Below are 26,494 nucleotides of genomic sequence, written 5' to 3'. Positions count from 1 at the left end.
TTTGTTCTGTCTCAACTCCCAACATATTTTTAAGATATAATTCAGGAACCAATGAACTATTGGGGTTTATTTTCCTCTTGAGACAAATAATTGTATCCAGACATCTAGTGACCTAACATGATTGAGAAAAAAAAAAGGTAGTTTTGGATAATGAACCGGGTTCTTTTCGAACGAAGGGGCTGGCCAGCGTACGTCGTCTTGATTTGAAGAAGTAAAAGAATGAAATCAAAAGGACATGTGCTCCACTGCATTCTTAATCTATCTGACGCAGGTTTTGTCCCTTTCTGATTGCATTATGCATCTATTCTACGGGGGCACTAATTATAGATATTTGACCTCTCCTGTCCATTCATGAAAACTAAGAGAAATCATTTTACGAAACATTTTCCTTGGAAGATGAGCTAGATCAAGAAAAACTGAGCAAGGGTCAAAACCACTTTATTTTGCATGAATTAGAGGCATGCTAAACAGGCCCTCAAACTAATTGCCATGCTATACACCAACAAACAACCGATGGAACAACAAACAACGGATGGAACATCTCTAGCTGTTTGCCTGTTTGGTCACGCATGGTTACTGGACGAAATCCCCGCCTATCATATGGATACAACCTAAGCAGGAAAGGACAGCACCCAACTGTGATAATTGTGTTGACGAGGTCCCTGTGGATTGCTTCAGCTTCAACTGTCCAGGACCGAGTCCTTCTCTCGGCATACGCGTCTCGCATGCCACAGCGCCCACGTCTGGCGCTCGCCCGTTCTGCTCGCTGCATAGGCATAGGAGAGTAGTTAGAGGACATGCAAATGTGTACATGTATCAATACAAGAGTCGTTGGATCCCATTCTGTTTCAAATTGAAATGCAAGTAGGTTTACCCACCTTAAAAAATGGCCCATATCGCGGAGATCATGTCCTTGAGACGGAAAGAAATACCCACCTCCAAAGGGTTTTTGGGCCCAACTGCATTGGGAAATTCTGCAGAGTGCGTTTGACAAAGTTATTTCTCGACCATTGCAGGTTACTATTTGCTTGGCCAGGACTTCCTTCGCTCTTGGGCATTTTTGCATAGGCTGGACCGCTGGAGGAAAAGTAACCACTCATCCTGGAGGGGGGCGTTCGTGCAGGAACACTTTTGATGGAGATCAAACCATAGGCTTTGGGAGGCTTAATCCATGTTTTCTACAATCACTCTGTATGTAGCAAATGTGGTGCCATTTCATTTCCTATTCTCTCCATACGCATCGGGTGTGATGCTGAACTTTAATTTATAGTCTTTTTTTCGATGGCACGATGCACACCAAAACTATATGGTAGCATAACTTTTTTGCTGTCTGCACTTTATTTTGCAGTGATAAAAATATTTCGACTATTCACAAAAAAGTGAAATAGTAAGTTCCACCTGGTTTTTAGATATTTGACTTTACGAGTCGTTGTTGATCGAGAGGATAAATATACTGGTACCAATTAGCATGAGATCATACTATGACCTGCATCTTTCTCATTGATATAAAGGTATCCAAATATCACTTTCGGCCCAGTTTAATAGGTTGCCAGTGGATCGAGTATAAGACTAACAAGTAACAACCGGCTGGTGGAACTACAACCACATATTAATGGGGTCACACAAATAGAAAATTACCAGAATTTTTCAATATGTATTAATTCGTTTGACTCCATATAGCTGACCCAGACTCATTTTCATCTATATTGTGTGGAGAGTATTCTGTAATTCAACTATTTAGAGACCCAACTAACCCCAATTTAGATCAATCGGGTTCTTCTGGCGAACATGGCCACCGTTAGGCTATCGTCTGCCTCTCACAGGTTGAGATTACTCGACTGCGCTTCTGCACTGAGTAAAAAGAGGAACCAATGGTGATGAATAATACTGATGCTTGAATTAAATTGCTTGATCACATGATTGCTTAGAATATGTGCTTACCTAGAATGGTTGAACCAACTAGAACCTGCTGCTAAAACTTGAAAGTAAGGACCTACTTTAGATGCTTTTGGCAAAACAAACCCCTCAACCAAAAAGTCTTGCATGTCTAGAAGTTGGTGGAGTAGTTACCACCTGATGGTTAAGTCTTGAGTATTAGTATACTCAGCCTTGCTTGTGGCCATATTTTCAGGTAGTGCTGATTTGAGGAAATGGTTGCCAGTTTGACTTGGCCAACCCGACTCCCTCTAGGTTGGACGGTCGAGTGGAAACCATCCTCAGACAGCGAGGATCGTGGGGATTGATATCAAGCATCCAAGTGACAGTTTTTGTGCTTGCATTGGACAAGTTGAAGAGAAAAATGAACCATTGGATGTTCCGATGGTCCACCTGAGAAGCGTCAAAGCAACCATCGGACGAATTGGTACAACTGCAAGCGGCTGTCTAAGTCAAGACCACCGGATATTCTAATGCCTTATTCTCTAGTAGTGTCGGATGAATTTTGAGAAGAAGGCTTGGAAGACAAAGGAAATCTTATAGCACCAGATGATCTGATGGTAGGCTAAGAGGAGCGTCGGACGAAGCATATTTACTTTGCGAAGTTCCATAGAGGTTTTGGCCAGAAGCTCTTTAGCACCGGATGATCCGACGGTACCATCGGATGAAGCGTCGAATGAATTTTTGATGTGCCAGTGAAGAACTTGGGCGCGGGGAGGCCAATGGCTAGTAGCACTGGATGTTCCGATGCTACCCAAATGCTTACCATTGGAACATCCGATGGTACACTTTAACTAGCCATTGGAGCAACAGCTCTTTGATGCCTTGTGCTATTTATACCCTCTCTACTCGCCCATTTGAAGTTGCTGGAGTGTGCAGGAATTCATTCGAGATCAAGACTCATCAAGAACCCATTCAAGCCACCAAAAGTGCATAAGTGATTCATCAAAGACTTAGTACAAGCTTAGGAGAGTGATTAGTGCTAGGATAGGCCTAGAGAAGAGAGAGTGCAACGTGTTGCTGCTTTGTGATCGGTTCAAGGAGTGAACTACAAGTTGTACAAGGTGTGCCGGCACCTTGCAGCCTTGGTGGCTAGCCGGCAAGTCTTCAACCCTCCAACTTGGTGTGGAGCGGCGTCGACGACCACGTGGGAGGGACGTGGAGAGCCCTTTCCTTAGTGGAGAAGCTCCTTAGTGAAACGGCATCAAGGTGACTGGGGAACTTGACGTGAGCCTTAGTGGCCAAGTCTTTGTGGCAAGTCAAGGAATATCCTGGAAGAGACTTGGTGACCGGGAAGCAATACTCTTGTGCGAGTGCTTCAACAACGTGGACTAGTAGTGGCCTAGTACCTACCGATACCACGGGATAAATCATCGTGTTAAGAGTTTGCTTCCCCTCATCCTTACCTCTTACGTTTCCGCATTTCGTACTTGTAACTTGTGTGCCTTTACTTTCTTAGTGTAGTATCTTGCTAGGATTGGCTCTAGATTGCAAAACTTTTTTTTGGATGAGTGTTTCATACTAAATCAACCATAAAATGCACATCTAATAAGATGATCTAGTTTATGTTCTTGCAAAGTAGTGGAAGCTATAGGTAAAATTCTAGATTGTCTAATTCACCCTCTCACCTTTTAGAACGATTACCGATCTCTTACGATTAAATATGTGCCAACACATATTGTTGGTAATAGCACCCCTTGCAGTATAAAATAGAGATAGCAGAACGGGAGGTGCTTGTCCTTAAGAATCAAAGAGTCAAAACTGAGGGCACGCGGATTACCTGAAAGACGCACCTTTTTATTTTTCGTTTCCTATCCACGACCCAGTGTTGTGTGACGCACTAAGGAGAGATCCAATTGAGCATTGTTACAAGTGATCACTGTATTGAAGGTCTTGGCTCTGCATATCACGGTTGGCCGTTTTATTTCGGCGAGATGTCATGCAGCCTGTTTCGTTGAATTTTCCGGTGAGGACTTTGTCCCTGGAGAAACAAAGCGCGTTCTTTGTCTCCATAGTAGATTAGCTTATTAAATCAAGGAGGCTTGCTGCCGAGCCAAGACGTGAATCCTTAATTTGGAGGAAGGTGCCTGCAGGGGAAAGAAAAAGGAGAATCCAAGAAGCTAGGTCAGACAGAGCACTGACTGTTAATCAGGTTATTACGATTTTTCGTGAATTGTCATCTAGTTCTACCTGTACTAAACTTGATCTGCAGATTGTAGTCTGTCACTGTGCCTACTGCCTAGGATGGTCGATGCAGTGGGCGCCATTACAAAGATTGTCGAAGTTGCGCTCAGGATCAAGAGTGCGGCGGACACGGTGAAGCAGAATGAGGATGTATGCAAGCAGATAAGATACCGCGTTGAGATACTCAGCAGTACGTTGTCGCTGCACCAGAATAACACGGCGCTGATGAACAACTTGGCGGTGAAAGCCGCACTTGAGGCCCTCGACAGTACCCTTGGTGAGGCCTTGAAGCTCGTCAGGGAATGCCAGCAGGATACCAACTTCGTGCTCCTTTTCTGCAAGGCCGGGAACTTGTCCCAGCAGTAAATCAAGGTGGAGCAGCGTGTATCCAATGCAAATATGGACGTCATGTTATCCATCATGGGCTTCCTTTTGCCTAAAGGATTTAATCAGTACGGTTCTCGTCCTCCATTCCTGCAGGTATGGCTCATTGAGAACTTATATAATTCTTGCATCGTACTGTACTAGTCTTTTCAGAGTGCTCATACGGATGGAAAGAAAAAAATTCATGTCACCCAAGTAACTTTCCTGACTAGTCCAGACCAACCCATCGGGATTAGTACTTTTTTCATGTCAGGCTTCCAGCGCCCACTAAAGAAATAGGTGAGTAACATTACAGTTGGTCGTTATAGTCAGGAATACCCGTTGGAACAAGTACTGTGTGTTAGGAACATTTGGTGACAGCAATACATCGGGGATATTCTCATGTAGTCACGTGAAACCACGCTCTTTGGTCTGAATTGCCGCAAGTAATTCTTCTAGAAGCATTATGCTTTGACTCTATTCGGTAGAACAATCTATCGTCCCTTTTTCTACTGGCCATTCAAGTAGTAGCATGCAAAAAAGGCTTGATGGGAGCTGCAGTCAATCATGTTAGAGTGTTTGGTGTTTTTTCTTAGTTTCTGAAGATTTCAATGGCTCGGTAATTGATGGTGGGGAGCATCCCTGACATCATTGGACGCAGGAGAGTGGCATCCAACGTAATCACGACTCACAGTGAAAAATATTTTCCTCATATTTGTTTTCACGTCCCACCAAACTTGACATGTTCCTTTAGAATTTTCAGCTTTATTCTTTTGGCAGACACTACAAGGATTCACCTTTAATGCCACGCCACACGATTGCAACACCACTAATTTGGTTGCCATAGGAGAGTCGTATTGCAACCTTTCCATAAAATGGTTGCAATATGCGCCTATAATGCAACGGACTAAATGTGTTGCAATATGTGTGGTTTGTCGTTGCAACACTGCAACCATTTAAGAATTGTGTTGCAATTAGTTGGCATTATTGCCATGGCACTTTGGAGTTGCATTAGTATTTATTTCGGTTGCAATTACTTGGTGTTATTATAACTATATTGGATTTGGTTGCTTTTGCTTATAACTATTGCCATGGTTGTTCTGGGTTGAAATAATCTTCCATAGTGTTGCAATTGCTAGGTGTTATTGCAACAAGAATTCTAAATGGATGCAATAGCATGTTCCTATTGCTACGGTTTTCTAGGGTTGTAATAATCTTCTGTGACGTTGCAATGGTTAGGTACTTATTGCAACAACAATCCTAAATGGACGCAATATCATGTTACTATGACCACGATTTTTTTGTTGCTGTATTTAGTGGCCCAGCAGCATATGTGAGCTATTTTTGAATAATATCTTCTATTTCATAGGAGATCTATTTAGGTGGACAGATTTTAAAATTTCAAAAATTTCCATAATTAATGCATTGGCATCCCTCGTAATTAAAATATCCATAATTAATGGAGATAGTTCCATGCTGAATAAATTCTACAGGTAGTAGTAGTAAAAGGTTTCTTAACATTTGAAATATTTGAAACCAAAAATAGGGGGAAAACAGGGAAAAAGTGTGATAGAATGGATTCAAACTTGGATCTCATGTAAAAGAGGCTTAGGTGTTCACCATTGAGCTACTTGTTATGGTCTGAATGTTTCTAGTATTTTTCTGTTTTGTAAAAGTGCTTGTGTTTGTTGCTAACGTGAAAAGTCCCGTCATCAGCCCACCTCATCCATTTCAGCTACGTCGTCTGGCCATGTCAACGTCCAGCCACGTTGCATGATACACTGCTTAAGTGGGGAGTAGGAGGTTAATGGGGGAGGCCAAGAGTCAGCCTTATCCAGGGAGTTACCTTGTAAGAGATAAAACCAAATTTTAGATCTATAACAAATGGATACATGTGACTAGCTCAATGGTTGTGCTCTTTGGTTGGATGGTGCAGACCACAGTTCAACTTCGCGATGGAGCACACTTTTTTATTTCCCTCCTTTTTGAACCCGCGACCTCATACCACAAAGAGTGCAAGCAGCTCCAACTTCTTTATTTCCCTCCTTTTTGAACCCTCGACCTCATACCACAAAGAGTGCAAGCAATACCACTAGACCACAATTAACTTCAGTTGCGATGATGTGAGGATGGTTTATCCTATGTACACAATTTCTAGTGGACATCTCGTGACCACGTGGTGGCACCGGGATGGTTGAGGTGCTTCGCCTCTTTTTGAACCCGCGACCTCATACCACAAAGAGTGCAAGCAGCTCCAACTTCTTTATTTCCCTCCTTTTTGAACCCGCGACCTCATACCACAAAGAGTGCAAGCAATACCACTAGACCACAATTAACTTCAGTTGCAATGATGTGAGGATGGTTTATCCTATGTACACAATTTCTAGTGGACATCTCGTGACCACGTGGTGGCACCGGGATGGTTGAGGTGCTTCGCCCTGGATCACGTGGCGCGCTGAGCTTGCTGCCCGCAACATCTTTTTTCTTTTTAATCTATACTTAAAACTTGTAACTGGTATTTCTCGATCATAGTAACTTCAAATTTGTTTGTTTTTTCTAATATTTTGTAAAATCTCGACCTTTCATGTAATCTCATTTGTTTGCCTACTACATTAGAAAATCGATTTTTTATGTATCATTTTTATATAGCTTCTTTTCTTCCACCAAAAAAGAATAGATAGAACATGTTTTTTGCATAACAATTGGTAACATAACTTCCTATTTTCTAATGTCATGGTAAATATAAGGTTCTATCCAATTTTGAGGTGAATATGAGTACGAACATGTAAAGTGCTACTTAAATCTCAAAGTTTGACTTGAGTTACTACGAACTATGTGAGAGATGTCTCCATTTGTAAATAATGTATGCTCCAACTTTATCAAAATACATAATTTTTTTTACAAGCTTAATTATGAACCAAAAATATATTGCCACATCAATTTGTAGAATTTTTGGATCAAATTTAGATATTATTGTAATTATTATGTTCTAATTTGGAGATAAAATTTTGAATTGTCTCTAGAAGACAACATAATTTTTCTCCATCTCCAATACATGGTCTGTAATGGAACATATAAACCTAAAAAATATTTTTGTGCAATTTTTCGAATCTTACTGGAGGGACACATAGTTCAACTTAGGATTACTTTCAATAAAGACATAGAAAGTCAATTAAATGATAAAAAATACCAAATCTACTGAGAAATTATTCAAACTCCTACATGACAACTTATATGTTGCCTATTACATTTGAAAAATGTATTCATCGTATTTAATATAGTTTATTTACAAGTTGCTTCACAAAGGTGCCTTAATTTCTTATTTTGAAAAAAAGTTGCTTCACATAGCTTTTCAAGCGCTGGGCTGAATTCAGTTTGGCCCCCCGCCTCCTTCTTCGGTCCAATGGCGCCAGCCCTAAAATTTCGCACAGTCAATTGATGCTACTACCCATCCTCCTTCGAAAATCCCCTCATATTTTTAAGAGTATCTGGGTAATCTCATCCCGCACCCGTGCCCCAAATGTCATCCACATCTCCGCAATCTCATCCACCACAGACCTTCCTCCACCACAGACTGCATCTCCTCAGCCGCCGCCACCGCGCCCCCATCTCCTCCTCCTCCGCTGACCACCGCGCCCCTCCATCAACCGCCGCACCTTCATCTCCTCCCTCCACCAACTGCCGCGGCAGACACAACTCCTCCTCCGTTAGCCAAAACCTAGCAAAACCGACCGCGCCTCCCTCCTCCACCTCCGACTGTGCCTTCCTTCCCAGATCCCTCCGCGCCATCGACCTCTCCCGCGGATGAGGAGGCGCAGCGGCCCCCTCCCCTCCATCCGTCTCCAGCCGGCACTTCCTCCCTCCAGGCGCAGGTAGTGGCGAATCCGCTGCGGGTGGCCTAGCCCTGACCTCCTGGCGCGGGCGCTGGCGGCGCAGGCATGGGGGACGCCCGGCGCATTGCAGGAAGTCGGCGTGGCTAACTCAAGCAGCTCTAGAAGGAGTACCACATGCTCTGCAAGGTGAGCTCCAGTTGGATTGGGGGTTGATTAGCGGGGATGGGTTCGATTGGGCTATGCCATGGCTTGATTTGTGACGGTTGGTTTTGGTTTAATTTCGCTGGGTTGCAGGAGCTGCCGCTGCAGATCGTGGCTCGCTCGCTGCCCAACGATATATTGGAGTGGCGTAAGTAGCCTCCCCTGATCCTACCAGTAGATTTGGGTTCATGTTTTGGTAGCAATCAGTTTTTGATGTTTCTGTATACATGGGATTGCTCTGCGCATTGCATGACATACTCGTAGCAATTTATGGTTAAAAGTTTGGAATATCTGATTTAGCTGCACCATTGTCTCGTCTCTTCATGGAAATATTGCTTGTTCTACTTATGGTACATGGCTCTGGACCCCCATATGTTTGTTTATATTTATATATTGGTCAGCGTCAGGATTTGCATTGACATAACTGCAATTATCAAGTGCAACAGTAATTGCCAGCGCTATACATGCTGAAAAAGGTTCCTGCTAATTATGTGCACCACCTGTCAAATAGTAATAGATGAGATATGTTCTTGGTTAAATTTACTAATGACTAGTTGAGCACTATTGACAACTCATAGATTACAACTGATGATGCTTATGTGCAGTTTTTAGTAAATTGACAACTCACTGCACCAACCTGTCATTTTACCTTGCATGCATCAAGGAAAAGAATTATAGTGAACATGTTTGCTATATGTGTTCATGGGAACGTTAAAAGCTTTTTTGTATAGTCCAAATCCATTTGGTGCCTCAGATTGTATTTATCATCCTTGTTATTAATGCAACGCCAATCTTTTCGCTTACTTTCAAGGCCATATATTGGTACCAACTTATGTGCTTTCTTTACTTTGTATGCCAGACTATGTTCTTGAAGGAAGTAAAGGCATACCCTTTGAAGGTAGAGATCATGCAATACTGTACAACATGATAACTCCTAGCGGCAGGTTTGCGCCACACAAAAGAATATGCCTGTTAATGAGTGACTGTAAGTTCTGAACTGTTTCTGGATTATAGTTGCTTTTGCATCACATTAGGTATGAAATAATGCTCATTGTTGCTATGCTTTGCAGTTCATCTGGAGTCTTGGAATCCAATGTGGTCTGTAGCAAGGTACGCACATATTGATAACTAGCTATTTAGCAAGGAACCCAGAGCATGCTTTTCATGTTTTGGCTACTGTACAGTGTACAAACTCTTTAATTACTGCTATTCAAATGTGCTCTGTGGTAGTCTGTAATTATTTCAACTTCTTTTTGCCATGAGATGGGGGAATTTGAAATGGTAAATCGAGGTTTAGTTCTGCTATCCCAGATCACTTTTCACTATGAGTCATCTATGTTTTTCAGTTTAAACTGTTTGTATTTTCTTTCACTCCTGTTATTGGATATTGTCTATGTGTGGTCAGCCTTTATCACTTGTTACTATATATGTAATGAGAATATATATTATCATGTGAGAAATTTCAAATTTTAGTTATTCAGTAGAAGATTGACTTGGCTAATTGGATTCCAGTTTGGCTCTTAAGAAAATTGGTCAATGATCTGAATACTATTTTTATTGTGGAACTTTTCCAGGTTAAGTGCTTGTATGGAAATTTGAATGCGTAAACAGCATCATTTTTGTACTTTCAAACTCCACTCATGATTCTTCTGACCAAAATTGAAATGCAGGCTAACATAGATGGGGGGCAAATTGTAGAGGTTGCTGCTACAACAAACATGGGTGAAGAAAATGTAACTACAGAAAGTGAAGAAATATCACATCAGCAGGTAGTTTAAGAACTGAAGAGTGTTTAATGTTGTCATGTGATAGTCCTTAGTATGGGGTCTAATTTTCCCTCCATCTATTGACTTGCAGGAAAACCACGATAGCAGCCCACCACAAACACAACTTGTAGCTACCACAACGGCAGGTACAAGAACAAATCCACATAGTTGATCTTGTATTGCCCTGAAAACTTCGGTGTCGTGGAGTTTTTCCTTCCTGTTCATCATCTATGTCATTAGCAAATGAATTAGAAATACTTAATCTAAATTTGTTGAACAATTGAATCTTTTTTTGAAGTATAAGCATATGAATTGAAATACTTAATCAAATTTTTCTATGTAAATACACATGAATTGATTTTTGAAGTATAAGAATATGAATTGAAATACTTAATCTAATTTTTCTATGTATATACACATGATTTGGTTTTGAAGTACAAGCAAACTAATTTTTAAAGTACAAGCAAATTAATTTTGTATACGTACGGTTATTTCTTGTTCGGTGATACATTTCACACCCACAAATTTGTGGATGAAGTCACAAACATAGTATCCGCATAAATGTGTACCCTCCTGCTATCTCGCACACTATATATAGGGCACAAAAGTTATGAAATATTTGTTGTGTTAAAGAAAGTGTCACGAGATGTGAAAATTCAACACATACAAGGAAATCTATATGCAAATTGAGTTGCTCCTTGAAATCACCCTTGTGAGTTTGACGCAATCAAGTCCAGCATTTGTTCAGAGCGTTCATGATGTCATCGAATTTTCCTTTTGGTTTCCTCAAAGAGTCCCAAACAGTCACTAACCTCTGATTGGAGATAATAATAATGAGTACCCAATGGTACCTGTACATCCAAATTGAAGGTAGTTAGTATTATATTTAAGTGCTAGTTCGGAAAAGAAAGAGATAGGAGAAATGCTCACTCGAAGTTCCACGGTAGTAATATGCACCTCTTGTCCCAATGCTTGTCGAGAAACTTAAATATTTCTTAAAGGTCTGTTTTGGTTTATTCCTTAGATTATCCTAGAAAATAATTGAGGGGTCCATGAAGCCTACGTCATGGTATCCATCCTGCGACAATATTGCATCTCCATCCTGCACGATACAAAATCGAAAAGGAGTTAAGATATCGCAAATTGACTAGAGCGAGGATTTTGAAGTTAGAGGATTATACTAAAGACTTATAGGATCCACAACTGATCAGTGACTTGTCTAGTGCGTCTGGATTGTATAGCATGTACAGTTCCTCCAGGTCCACCATTATGATGTTATCGCCACGGAAGTAATGTTGATCACCAACCCGAACTTCCATCGTGGCATAACCATTTGATGTAGCCTGCATGTACCATTGGTGCAGCTTGTACATCTTTGTTGGTAGATATTTCACCAACTTTGGAAACACGGGCTCTTTACCATACTCATATTTCATTTGACAGGCACAGGGAGCATTGGGATGTCATCCTCCCCTCGAAGTTGTTTTGCTGTCAGATTTGTATCTTTAACGAATTCAACAAGGTTTTTGTCAAAGTCAGAAAGAACCACAAGCGGGGCAACCAATTGGTTGGATTGCTCACCGAGTTGAGAAATAGATTCCTACTTTTGTTCCTCTTATGAGCTGCCTTCTTTGTCATCTGCTTGTCGTAATCAGATAGCGGAGGTTTCTCTGGATTTTTCCTTTGCTCCATCTCCATTCTTTTGATGAAAGACCGAAGCTTACACTTATCCAGTGGTGGCTCCGGATTCTGTTTCTTCAACCATGCTTCTTTACAAGACTGTTGCCATTTTTCATGCTCAGCAGCCACTGCAGCCTTGCACTCCTCATCTGCCATATCATAAGGTAATTTCTCAGCTGGTGCCTTCTCCCTCTACTTCTTAGGATGTGGAGGTGGAGGAGCTGAACGTTTCTTCATAGGATGGGGAGTTGGACTCATGCTTGGATCCCTTTTTGCTACTAGACTAATGCTAGGAGACCTGTCTAGTAGTGGAGAGGGTGCCCTGGTAGATGGCGTAGGTGATCGTGCCCTTGAGCCTTGAGGAGATGCACCCAAGGTGGGGGGATTCAGCTGTGTAATCCTTATGTAGCGCTTGGGCCACTGAATCCAACCATGGATAGCTTCTCCTAGATTCTTTCTCTGTCACCTTCAGGGATCTCCAGTTCAGGTTCTCCCAACCATCGGCCACTCGGTCCACCCCAACCTTGGCATAGCGAGCTTGAATCTCGATGCCATGTAGTGTTTGGCCTTGCGTTGGTTGCTCAGCCACACCATAAGCCACCACTATGAGCTTGTTTCTCATGGGAGTAACAAGCTCACAAGGGGCTCTCCCTGTGATATCGTCCATGGGGTGGCGTTCCTCAATGACCTCAGTGGATCCTCCAGCTGCGACTTCCATGGAAACGACACTGCTTCAACGCTAAGTCGGGCTTACATCGACATGTCGCCCTGATGCTGCAGCTGCTGCTTGTTGACTGGCTTGTTTGCTCAGAGCTATGGCCACACACTCATCTATTATTTCCTCCATTCTTGCCTCAGATGCTGCTACTTGTTGTTGCAGCTCTCGTAGCTGTCGTGCTTGGTCGGCCTTGCTTCTCTGGTGACTTCTATATGATTCAATGTGCTCACGAAAGGCATACTTCCATGGAATGAGTCCTTTGCCTTGGCATCGTCCAAGGTGTTCGGGATTTTGAAGTGCCATTGTCAGCTCGCCCCTCTCTCGATCAGGCACGAAGGATCCATTGGCTATTTTTTTCACGAAGTCATCATGTCTAGTAGCCACTTCTCTTATTTCATTTCCAAAGACAATCGATCCATCTTTAGGATTGAGCCTGCCACCATGAGCATAAAACCAATTCTTTGCTCGCTCAGGCCATTCGAGAGTATATGGTACTATTCCCCTAGCAATTAGGTCATCTTCCATCCTTTTCCATTTCACGGCCGCAGACTTGTAACCTCCTATCCCAAGATGATGGAAGTATTCCTTCTTCTAGGCTTTGCCAATGTTGGTTTGAGTTGACGACTGGCTACTGCTCGACTCTTGGAACTGCACAAAGGAATCCCAGTGATTCCTTATCTTGGGGAGTTTATTGAAATAAGGTGCAAGCCCCTTCTTTATGTACTATTTGTTCAACATTTTCTTGTACGTCTGAAATGCAATCGCACCGTTCTTCAAGCCTCATTCTTTCACTTTGGTTTCGTCTACATTTTTGAATGTGAAGTTTTCTTTTACTTGTTCCCATACCATAGCCTTCTCTCGGACAGGTATGTAAAGGAGTGGGTTTGTGCTGATCGGGACTATGTTAGGTTTTTTCCAATTCTGAAAGCTAATTGGGATGTTATCCTTGACAAGAAACCCAATCTGATTCACCAACTTTGTATTAACTTTGGCAGGAGCAATCAGTTCACCATCTTCAGCAATTTCTGTGATGATGATACGGCCCTCGACCTTCTTGTTCTTGCCTCATTTCTTTTGAGGCCTTTTGCTCGATCCAGATGGTTGAAAAATGATAATCGAAATGTTGCGTGATTGGAATGTTGCGTGATGAAGAGAATTAAAATAATGTTTACGTATAATACTTGCTATACCTTGCCTTGTTGCTCCACATTGCCTCCCTCAGCAATTGGTTGCTCCTCGATGCCATCACTAGCCAGGTTGAGGTAGATGTCAGCCTGGCTGTGATCGATCTCTTCATTTGCTTGATTGCCGCCTTCTGCAATTATCTGATATAGGAGCTCCTCTGCCGTTTGAGGGTCACGCTCGTCGTCTGATCGTGCCATTGTAACTATTATAATATAATAGGGTGACACAAAAAGAATGAAACACTTATACAATTGGTTGAAATAAATAAATGAGTAAATAAATGACTAGATAAATAACAATTTGTAACAATAAATAAAAATAATCAAACACTTATAAAAAAAATTAAACACTTATACAATTGCTTGAAATAAGTAAATGACTAAATAAATAACAATTTGTAACAATAAAAAAAATAATTAAACACTTATAATAAGAATGACTAATTTGTAACATCGCATGTCGTACAATTTATAATTAAACACTTCTAAAAAAGAACTAATTACATATACTACGAATTGGCAACAAAAATAGAATGAAACACTGCTAGATAATGACAACAAAAATTGAATGAAACAATAATGATGTCACTTATACAACATTTATAGATAATTTCCAACACTTATACCAATTTCTAACATTATACAACATTTAAATAGAATGAAACAAAAAAAATAAATGGCATGATTTCCAACAATTTCTAGATAATTTTCTATAATATTCAATAATTTTCTAGCTATTTTCAACATTTTTGTACAACAATGATGTCACGGCGGATTTGTCGGTAATTTCTAAGTATTTCAATTCATGGGAAAAAACAATTCTAAAAAAATAAATGGCATGATTTAAATTTCTAAGTATTTCAATTTTCCATAATTTCTAGCTACTCCAATAATTTTCTATAATTTCTAGCTATTCTCTACTGCTGCGGAAATAAAAAAATAAATGGCATGATTTCCAACACTTATACAAATTTCCTGCAATTTTTCTAGGTCACGGCATGATTTCCAACACTTATACAAAAAAGAATAATGACATCACAGCGGCCGCGAGCTTTGGTCAGCGCGAGTCTGCAGGGCGCATGCACTGGGGCTGGACAGCGTCAAGGGCGCAGGGCCGGGCGGCGTCGTCGGGGATGGGGCGGGACGACAGCGTCGGGGCGGCGTCGTTGGAGGTAGGGCGGCGTCGGGTTGGGGCGGGGCGGCGCCATCCGGGGGGGGTGGCGTCGGCAGCGACGGAGGCGGCAGATGGGGGCAGCGACGGTGGAGAGGTGGAGAAGCAGCGGATCGGGAGGAGGATGACGAAGCGCAGCACGTATTGAAAATGGCTAAGTGTTTACTAGAGCGGAGCACTGAGCGCCCCTTAACCTCCCCCCTCTAGTATGGGTTCCAATTTACACCTGGTACTAGAGCCCCTCTCAATAGTTTACAACCGGTACTAGAGGGTCTCCCCACGCGGGAAATGAAAATGCCCCCTCTAGTATCGGTTGTTGTTAAGCACCGGAAATGAAAATGCCCCCTCCAATACCGGTTGTTGTTAAGTACTAGGAGGGGTTGCATGACCCTGTTTCAATTCCCCACCCATCATTTTATTTTTTCTTTCTTTTATAATTGCTATTATATTAATTTATTGCATAGTAACTAAAATAACATTCATAAAAATTGTAACAACAATCTGGTAGCTTCATGTTTATTAGATATACACTATAAAAATGTCAGATACGGTCAAATATCAAACATGGTAATGTTATTAATTTTAACTTAATAATAGGTTATAATGGTCGTAATACTTATATTCAATTTATAATTTAAAAAAAAGATTTTTTGACCATGAAAAAATTTAGAAGAATAGTGCCTCTAGTGTTCTTAACATGTTTACCGTGACTTAGTCATGTTCTTGTTTAATTCTACATAAATTTATTATTTAATATTTAATGGTGCTTTAAAAAATTGAAATATTTAACCCTGTTTCAATTCCCCACCCATCATTTTATTTTTTCTTTCTTTTATAATTGCTATTATATTAATTTATTGCATAGTAACTAAAATAACATTCATAAAAATTGTAACAACAATCTGGTAGCTTCATGTTTATTAGATATACACTATAAAAATGTCAGATACGGTCAAATATCAAACATGGTAATGTTATTAATTTTAACTTAATAATAGGTTATAATGGTCGTAATACTTATATTCAATTTATAATTTAAAAAAAAGATTTTTTGACCATGAAAAAATTTAGAAGAATAGTGCCTCTAGTGTTCTTAACATGTTTACCGTGACTTAGTCATGTTCTTGTTTAATTCTACATAAATTTATTATTTAATATTTAATGGTGCTTTAAAAAATTGAAATATTTAATATTTTAACCATGCAAAAATCATTTAAACAATATTTTAGCTAGACAAGAAAGTTAAACAAGATATGAGAATTGTATTTGGAAAAACAAGATCTAACCATTCATAATTACATTAATGCCTTTGTTGATAACTAGAAACACAACATAATTGTTCAAATACATTACGCATCATCATCTAATAGAACGTTAATAACTCTCCTCTTGACGAACGTCCCTTACACTACTAGATTTTAGGGCTATTGCCACGACCATCATCCCATCAACTCAAATTTCATTGCAACAGGTAGGGATTATTGCAATGATTTTGAGTTTTCGTTGCAACCGGTAGGCGTTATTGCCACCATTTGAAAATTGGTTGCAATAGGTGGGCGATATTGCCACGTGTGTTTTTTGTTGCAATAATTAATTTTTTTCGTTGCAATATCGATGGGTTATTGCCACGAAATACGCAAAGTTGCAAGGCTTTTACATTTTTGCAACGAATTTGTCACGTTGCCACATAGCCCAAGGCAACAACAGAAAATCTGTTGCAATAGGTCGATGTTGTCGCAACGAGTTGAAAATGGTTGCGAGTTGCTGAACAAATTACCACAGTTTTTTTGCGTTGTTATAAAGTTTTTTTTTGCGTTGCAATATCTAAGGGTTATTGCCACGAAATACGTAATGTTGCAAGTAGGAAGCATATTGCAACGAATTTGTTATGCGCATAGCCTATGGCAACAACAAAAAATTTGTTGCAATAGATAGGTGTTGTCGCCACGAGTTGAAAAATGGTTGCAAGTTTTATTTTGGAAAAATTAAAAGATGCGCAATGAGGGAATCAAACTAGGGTCTCCAGAGTTTGGACTCGAGCACCTCACCACCACGCTACGCAATAGTTGGGTGATGGATAGGAGCTGAGGTAAAAGAAATAAATTCTATGTTAGTTACAGCAATGTATCTATAGTGTAGGGCGACACGTCACCCGACCGCTTGCCCGCCATGTCACCCGACCAACGGCCTCGCCAGGTCACCGGCCCCCCAACCGCGCACCATGTCACCAGGCCACGGCGCGCCCACTAAAAATTAGAAAAAAAATCAGCAAGCGTGGGTTTTGAACCCTAGTTTTAGAGACCACACTCCAACACCTTACCACTGCACTACACCAACACTTGAGATGAAGTATGGTATTCTATATTTTATATGTTCATTTTTACATGTTTTATTTCGGAAAAATTAAAAGATGCGCAATTGGGGAATCGAACCAAGGTCTCCAAAGTTTGGACTCAAGCACCTCACCACCACGCTACGCAAATGTTGGATGATGGATAGGAGCCGAAGTAAAAGAAATAAATTATATGATAGTTACATCAATGTATCTATAGTGTAGGACGACATGTCACCCGACCGCTTGCCCGCCATGTCACCTGACCAACGGCCTCGCCAGGTCACCGCCCCCCAACCGCGCGCCATGTCACCAGGCCACGGCGCGCCCATTGAAAATTAGAAAAAAAATCAGCAAGCGTGGGTTTTGAACCCTGGTTTTAGAGACCACACTCCAACACCTTACCACTGCACTACACCAACACTTGAGACAAAGTATGAAACAGATTGAATAAAACATAATTTCTACGAGATATTAGCATTTCAGTGTAACTGTCATGGATCCTATGTGCTGCAATTATTATGTGGTAATTTGGAGATAGAAGTTTGAATTGTCCTAAGAAGACAATTGAATTTTTCATCTATCTCTAAGGCATGGGCTAGAATCGAACATACAAGCTTAAATATAATTTTTGTGCATTTTTTGAATCTTATTGATGGTACACATAGTTCAAGTTGGAATTACTTTTGAGAAGCAAGTAGAAATTCATTTAAATGATAGAAAATACTAAATCTATTAAAAAATTCTTGAAACTCCTACATGACAACTTAGATGTTTTCTATTACATTACATGTAAAAATATAATTAGGGATATATAAAATAATTATTTTGCAAGTTACTTCACAAGGGTGTATTAATTAGTTAGTTAAAAAATAGAAAAATTACTTTTTTACAACAAGTGGCAATGTAAATCCACAAATGTCAACAACAGGGTAAAGGTAAGTTTGTGTCCAAATTTGAGCTGCATACGAGTTCGAACATAATACGAGCTATTCAAATCTCAAAGTTTGATTTGAGTTGTGTGAAACAATGTGAGAGGTCTATCCATTTTGTGAACAACATACACTTCAATCTTTTTAAAATCTTATGAAACTTTTATGTCAAGCTTATAGACCCAAAATATGTTGTCATGTAAATTTGTAGAATTTTCTGACAAAATTTAGATATTATTGTAATTATTATGTGGTAATTTGGAGATAGAAGTTTGAATTGTTCCTAGAAGACAATTGAATTTTTCATCTATCTCCAAGGCATTGGTTTCTATAACATTATTGTTTACAACTTTTTCATGTGAAATCATTTACTATCTCAAAATATTGTTTGAAGTTGACATATTTTGAAATTCAAATTTTGAATTGTTTAAACAAAGTCGGATAGAGAGATTACCAAAACAAAAGTTGTAGACCTCGTTGGTTTCTACAACTTTGTTTTTGATAGATTTTTTATTTGAAATCATTTACTTTCTCATAATATTGTTTGAAATTTTCACATTTTGAAATTCAAATTTAGAATTATTAAAACAAAGTCGGATGGAGAAATGGCTAAAACAAAAGTTGTAGATATTGATAATTTTTAAAAATTTGTATCATACAATTTTTCCATTTGAATTCATTAATAATTTACAAAATTAATTACAATAATAACTTTGAACTTTACTAGAAATTTAAAATAAATGTAACACAAGACATCAATGGGCGTAAGCCACAAAATGAACCCGTTACTATGCTTAGCCTATAATTCCTTCAACGGCCCAACTCCTTGTAGCCGTCCATCTCGGATGCAACGGTTCTCATGTCACACGAGTACAACCCTAGGTTATAAGCTGAAATCCTTCTTCCTTCACCGAGGCCCCAGCCGCGCTGTCCCGCTCCACCCCGCCCCTGGCCCCGGCCCCGGCCCCGCCCCCCGCCCTCCGCCCTCACCGCCGGCCCCGATGCCTCCCTTCCACTTCACCTTCTCTCCCTCCCTTAGATCTGCCGCCGCCCTCTAAGCCACACCCCACTGTCGCCCCCTCCACGGCGCTCGCGGCGCCGGCACGTCGGCCGCCGCCCCACCCGGCGCCCCCCACGGCCCCACCGCCGTGGCACGTTGGGTGAGATCTCGGCCGCCGCCAGGCGCCAGACCCCTCCACGGCTCCACCCGCGCGGCCTCTCGGCGCTCGTGGCACCGGCGCACCGTCCGCCGCCCTGCCCGGCGGCTCCTGCAGATCTTCGACGGCTCCGCCATGGCGCCGTTGCCGTAATCCCCGCAGGCCAGCCGCTTGGTCACCGGCGGGATGAGGGACACGCCAAGGTTTCCTTTAGGCTTTTACTTTAGGGTTAAGTGTAGCAAGTTGCTTCCCGGTTAGTGGACATGTTTTTCTTCACAACTGATTGTGAGATGTACGAGTGTCTTGAGATTCATTCTGTTAGCGTTCGCTACAGAATGTGGGAGAACATTTTGGGACTTGGAATGTAGGAATTCTAGGTTCTGTGACACTGGATGGCCTGAATGGGGCAGAAGAGAATTCACATGGCAGAAACGGACCTATCAGGTTACTTAGGATGTATTAAGCTGAATTTATTTTGTATTGATGAGAATCTTTTTTTTCTTTGTAGTGATATTCGAGATTGACAAGACACTCTAATTGGAGATGGTCATCATGGGCCAAGATAATGCTTTGTCGACCAGATATGGGAGGTTTGTTCCTCTGTTTATTTGTTCCAGCATTGCCCTGTTCACAATATTGTTTAGAAAACTTAGATAGTGTATATTGGAGTTGTTGAAAAAATTCTAGTTGGACATATAGATTCGATTTAGATGTCTATTTTTGTTGAGTTATCATTCTAAAAATTTATGGTACAACTTGTATAGAAAAATCAGTAGATGCATCTTTCAAGTTCCTGTTATATATTTCTCGCAAAAAAAAGTTCCTGATATATGATCTTCCTATGGAAAGCACTGATTTGAAAATTTTTGTCTTGAATGTTTTTTACTCATTAACTCAAATGATTCCTGTCAGTCAGCTTCCAGGTGATGTTTCTTTGTTTTGGTTTTCCACTCTTAGCTTCAATTACTCATAAGTGCATCCCTTGGTTTGTTATGTGTAATGGTTTTTATTTGTTCTATCAGGCATGGGTGAAGCCATGGAGTGGAAATTGGGAGATAGCAACTTCGACAAAAAAATGTTATCATGTCTGCCTATCCAAATATTTTTTATAATTCTTCCTTTTTACAGAATCTACAATTTTTAGTATGCACATATCTTCTTTTGCAGCTGCGGTATTCCTTCTTAGACTACCATGGATCATCATGCAAAATGGTTATTCAGTTTTCAGAAGAAGCAACAGTGATCTATGTACCTGGGGAAATGGATCATTGTCCAACTATGTCATTTCTTCTGCTCACTAAGAAATGTATTTGCATCAGAAAAAGCAACATTCTAATGAAACTCTAGGAATCACTAAGAAATCATTAGCTAATTTCTATCTCTTATTAGTTCTTACATTCTTTTACCCTCCATGTAAATATGACTAGCCATTTTTCTACCGAACAACCATGCATGATACCCATGTTTAGTTGTTCTTGTGTACTGGTTTTAGAAATGAAACCATGGTTACATATTATGGTTGCATTAAGGTAGATTCTAAAACATTGCTCCATACATCTTTTTGCAGCTTGTTAAGAAGCAATGTGTCTAGGCAGGTAGGCCTATGATGATGGAGTGCTCAACAACAGGTCTTTCATGAGTCATGCACATGTATAGGCTTCTTTGCCGACCAATGACCGGTGCTGCCTACCTGACATTCAACTTGGCTATCCCCATCCCATATACTTTGTATTTCCTCTTTGATTTGGGCAGGTAGCTTGAACTTTTATTAGCTCACTATCTTTGCTTTTACTTACACTTGTTTCTTCGCAGTATAAAAAATGAATATGCTAATTTTTGCAATGTTTTAGTTGAGTTACAGTCCTTGACATATTCCCTGCCCTCTTTCTGTTTGATGGGACATTTTTACATTATTACTAGACTTTTAAGGATTGCAAATAAAATATGATTGAAGTCTGTTGTCCTGATTCATATGATTATTTGCAGAACGTGTGATTAATGAAATGTTTGCACAAGAGCAAATGACCATTAACCAAATGTGATGTGATGTGCATTATTTCAAAGGTTTTTTGTTTAAACTTTACTTTCTGGCTGATCCAAATGGTATGTGATGTGCATTTTTTCAAAGTTTTTGTAAAATTACTTTCTGGCTGATCCAATATGCAACTGTCTGCCTGTATATAACTGCTATATGCCGATCACATGTTATCTCGTTCCTCTGCAGGTTAAGTACGTGGGAGATGACGGGGAGGAGCAGAACGGCTTGCAGATGACGGGTTTGAATCTCATGAACAAGACGATGACCGTCCGGGGAGCTAGGATTGCCTCTTCAGGTTATGCAAACATGAATGGATGCTGTTTTTGGTAGATGCTATTCATGCTAACATGAATGGATGCTGGACCATATTGTTTGTGGCATAGGCAGTAAAGGTTGTTGATCTGATAAATATTTGGCTATATTGTATTGTCGATCTGTTAGATGTTTGCTATATTGTATTATCTCTACCAGAGAGGAATTTGAAAAATTCAATTTTTGCTACATTGGATTTGGTTTGATACAAATTGTGTTGCCATAGAATCTGTGATAACGTAATATTGTCCGTTGCAAAATGAGTTATTGCCACCACATATGTTTCCATGGCAATATAGTTTATTTTGACGAAACCAATTGTGTTTTCATATGATTTTTCACAATGTAATATTTTTCGTTGCAAACCGAATTATTGCCACCAAACATGTTTCCGTGGCAATATAAGTTATTGCCACGAAAGCAGTTGTGTTGCCATAGAAATTGTCCCCACATAATAGTTTTTGTTGCAAAACTAATTATTGCCACCGAAAATGGTTCTGTTGCAATATAGTTTATTTCCACGAAAGAAATTTAGTTGCCATAGGATATGTCACAACATCAAATTTCCGTGGCAATATATTCTATTACCATCATGTAAATCGTTGCGAAATACCATATTACCAAAGAGTTTGTATGTTGCAACTACGTACTATAGCAACGACTGCTTGCGTTGCAATACATGCTAATGCAACGAAATCCTCCGTTGCCATACTCTATAATGCAACGAAAATGTGTGTGGCAATTACCATAAGTTGCAACAGCCCACAAAAAACGTTGCAAAGAGCTATTGCCACGCCAGTACTTGCCACGCCTGCCAACCAACCAGTCGCCGTTGCAATTGCTAGATATTGCATCGATTTTGGGCATATTGCAACGTTTTTCCGCCGTTGCATTAGACCAAAAATCTAGTAGTGTTAGTTGTGATCACGGCGTAAGTATGGTGCATCCTCTTTGGCTAACAGGACACTTGGGTCAACCTCAACTGAAAATGGAGGAAGATCATCGAACTAATCATAATCTTCTGAAATGTGAATCTTGTCCTCAACTCCAACGATTTTTTTTCCCTGGAAAAACAATGTGGCGCTTTGGCTGATTATCTGACCTATTAGCACCCTTCCTTATTGGTTTGCTTGCCATGTCCTTCACATAGAAAACTTGAGTCACGTCATTAGGTAGGACGAATGTTTCGTCTATGTATCCAATCTTGTTGACGTCCACTATTGCCATCCCATAGTTGTCTATCGTTACACCTCCTCCAGTAAGTTTCACCTATTGGCACCAAAACAGAGGGATTTTTAGAGGTCCATAGTCGAGTTCCCATATCTTCTCAATGAGACCATAGTATCTATCTTTTTTTCCACAGCTGTCTATTGCATCGATACGGATACCACTATTTTGGTTTGTGCTCCTTTGGTCTTGGGATCTGGTGTAAAATGTGTACCCATTTATCTCGTATCCTTGGAATGTCGATACTGACATAGATGGACCCCTAGCCAACCATGCTAGTTGTTCTTCAATGGTGTCATCACCCATCAGCTTATGCCGCAACCAAGTGCCGAAAGTTTCAATATGACGACGTGTAATCCAGGCCTCAATCTTCCCTGGGTTTGAGGGCCGTACATTAGCCATGTGCTCCTCCATGTATGGAGTGACCAGGGATGATTGCTGCAAGATCGTGAAGTGTGCTTTACGTAATGTCTCCTCATCGATGTCCATCCGAGCGTTCCTCCCTAGTGTGCCCTTTCCTTTCAGTCTCCCCTCATAGCGTGATACAGGGACTCCAATTGAACTCGGGTCGTCCATAAAGTCAACACAAAACTCAATTACCTCCTCTGTTTCATATCCCTTTGCGATGCCTCCTTCCGGACGGGCACGGTTACGAACATACTTATTCAGAATTGCCATAAACCTCTCGAAAGGGAATATATTGTGTAGAAACACAGGACCAAGGACAAAAATCTCTTCAACAAGGTGGACTAGAAGGTGGGTCATGATATTAAAGAAGGAACGTGGGAAGACCATCTCAAAGCTGACAAGGCATTGCACCATGTCATTCTGCAGCTTCCGTAGATTGTTTGGATGGATTCCCTTCATTGAAATCATGTTGAGGAATGCACATAGCTTCACGATTTCCACTCTCATATTCTCTGTAAGAATACCCCTCAGTGCAACAGGCAGCAATTGTGTCATGAGGACATGGCAGTCATGGGCCTTTAGATGTATGAATTTCTTCTGTTTCAAATTTATTAATGCCTTTATACTCGAGGAGTGCCCGATGGGACCATGATACTATTCAAGCACTCAAACATGCCTTCCTTCTCTTCCTTACTAAGAGTATAACTGGCAGGATGCAAGTAATGCCCATTACCTCTCTTTTTCGGATACAGGGCATCTCATTGATTCATAAGTTTCAGGTCCCGACGTGCTTCAAGTGTATCCTTTGCCTTTCCATATACACTCAGGAAGCGAAGCACATTGAAGTAGAGATTTTTCATCTGGTGCATCACTTCAATTGCATTATGGACCTCAAGAACTTCCCAATAAGGTAGTTCCCAAAACATAGATTTCTTCTTCCACATGGGTGCATGTCCGTCCTCGTTGTTCGGAGCTGGTTGTCTACCAGAACCCTTGCCAAAGACTACCCTCACATCCTTTATCATAGAAACTACACATTTACCATTACGGTGAAGGGGCTTAGTACCTTCTTCTTCCTATCAAAATGCTTCCCTTTCTTTTTTAGAGCGTGCTTATCAGGAAGAAATCCACGATGGCCCGTATACACGACCTTCTTGCAGTGCTTCAAATACATGCTGCAAGTATTATCTAAACAGTGCGTGTAGACTCGGAATCCCTTGTTTGACTGTCCGGACAGATTGCCAAACGCCGACCAATCATTGATGATTACTAACAACAATGCTCGTAGATTAAATGTCTCTTTTTTCCCCTCGTCCCGCACATGTACACGTTCTTCCTTCCATAACAGTAGAAGTTCATCAACCAACGGTCTTAGGTAAACATCAATGTCATTGCTAGGTTGTTTTGGATCTTAGACAATTATCGGCATCATAATGAACTTCCGCTTCATGCACAACCATGGCGGAAGGTTGAACATACATAAGGTCACTGGCCAAGTGCTATGACCACTACTGAACTCTCCAAATGGATTGAATCCATTCGTACTTAAATCAAACCGTATGTTCCTCGCATCCTTTTCAAATTCGTGAAATTCTCTATCAACTGTTCTCCACTAGGACCCATCAGTGGGGTGTCTGATCATTTCATTTTACTTACGTTCTTCTTTGTGCCAACACATCAACTTTGCATGTGAGTTGTTCCTAAATAAGCGCTTCAACCGTGGTACTACAGGGAAATACCATATAACCTTCGCAAGAACTTTCTTCTTGATGGCCTCCCCCTCAACATCACCAAGGTCATCTCGCCTGATCTTATAATGCAACACTTTGCACACAGGACAAGCCTCCAATTTCTCGTATTCTTTGCCTCGATAGAGGATACAGTCATTAGGACATGCATGTATCTTTTGTACCTCCAATCCCAGAGGGTAGACAACCTTTTTTGCTTAGTACATTGAGGATGGCAATTCGTTCCCCTCGGAAAGCATGTTCTTTATGATTTTCGTTAACTCATCAAAACCCTTGTCAGAAACTCCATTTCTTGCCTTCCATTGCAGCATTTCCAATGTCGTACCTAACTTTTTGTGCCCCTGTTTGTAATCTGGGTACAACAATTTCTTATGATCATTTCACATACGCTCGAACAGTTTTGACTCCTTTACATTCTCACAGTCTTCCTTTGCATCTCGCAACACCTGACCTAGCTCATCTAGAAGACCTTCTGCCTCGCCCATCTCTTGTTCTGCCTCGCCCATTGGAGCATCTGTGAAGGCACTTCCTTGAATCCAGTCAAGAATGTTGTGATCGTCTTCTTCTTCATCGTCATCCATCAGAACTCCTCTTTCCCCGTGCTTGGTCCAAACAATATAGTTTGCCATGAATCCAAAATTGTATATGTGGGCGTGAATAGTCTTGACAGATGAGTAATCCCTCTCATTTTTACAATTTCTGCACAGACAACAAATGAAACTGGATGGCGATTTGTTGGTTTCTGCCTGATCAAGAAAACCATGCAAGCCATTAATGTACTCCATGGAACATTTGTCAGCGTTGTACATCCATTGCCGATCCATCTATAAAATATTACACATGGATTGGTTTTTGAACAATAAGAAAATGAATTGAAGTACTTAATCTAATTTTTCTTAGTATATACACATGGATTGGTTTTTGAAGTTTACTATCCATGTATCAACGGAGGATGAAGTTTTTAACCTTTAGAACACTTGAATGATTGCAATCCCTAAGAAATGGTCACAAATCTGGTAGCATTTCCCCTATGGCGCTATGGATAGGGTGAAGCTTGAGCTGTGGAAATTGTAGTAAAATTTTGAATAGCTAGAGAATATAGAAAAAATCTTGAATTAGTGAGAAATGAACATTATTTCCTACAATTTGATAACATAACATACAAATGAAAAATTTCTCCATTATAGCTTATTCTAAAAATGACTAATTTCGTATCTTTATTTGAAAAGTACTAAACTATGAAATTATTTCTCTAACCTCATATCAATTTCTTTGACTAGTACGAATCATGGCATACAAAAATTT

The 26,494-nt window shown here is 40.5% G+C and overlaps 1 long non-coding RNA gene and 1 pseudogene across 1 annotated transcript; one reads left to right on the top strand and one right to left on the bottom strand.

The window, feature by feature from the left end:
* Window positions 1–9,148: 9,148 nt before the first annotated feature.
* LOC140220083 (uncharacterized) lies at window positions 9,149–10,796 on the top strand. Its single transcript, XR_004638622.2, has 4 exons — window positions 9,149–9,501; window positions 9,587–9,626; window positions 10,187–10,285; window positions 10,374–10,796. It is a non-coding gene; the product is annotated as an uncharacterized lncRNA (long non-coding RNA).
* Window positions 10,797–23,196: 12,400 nt separating this feature from the next.
* On the bottom strand, window positions 23,197–25,818 carry LOC140222265 (uncharacterized; annotated as a pseudogene).
* Between the last annotated feature and the right edge of the window lie 676 nt (window positions 25,819–26,494).

Source organism: Setaria viridis, chromosome 3, assembly GCF_005286985.2.
Source record: "Setaria viridis chromosome 3, Setaria_viridis_v4.0, whole genome shotgun sequence".
In the NCBI taxonomy this organism is placed as follows: Eukaryota; Viridiplantae; Streptophyta; class Magnoliopsida; order Poales; family Poaceae; genus Setaria; species Setaria viridis.
Note: the sequence above shows the minus strand (reverse complement) of the source record. Positions and strands in the feature narration are given on the sequence as shown.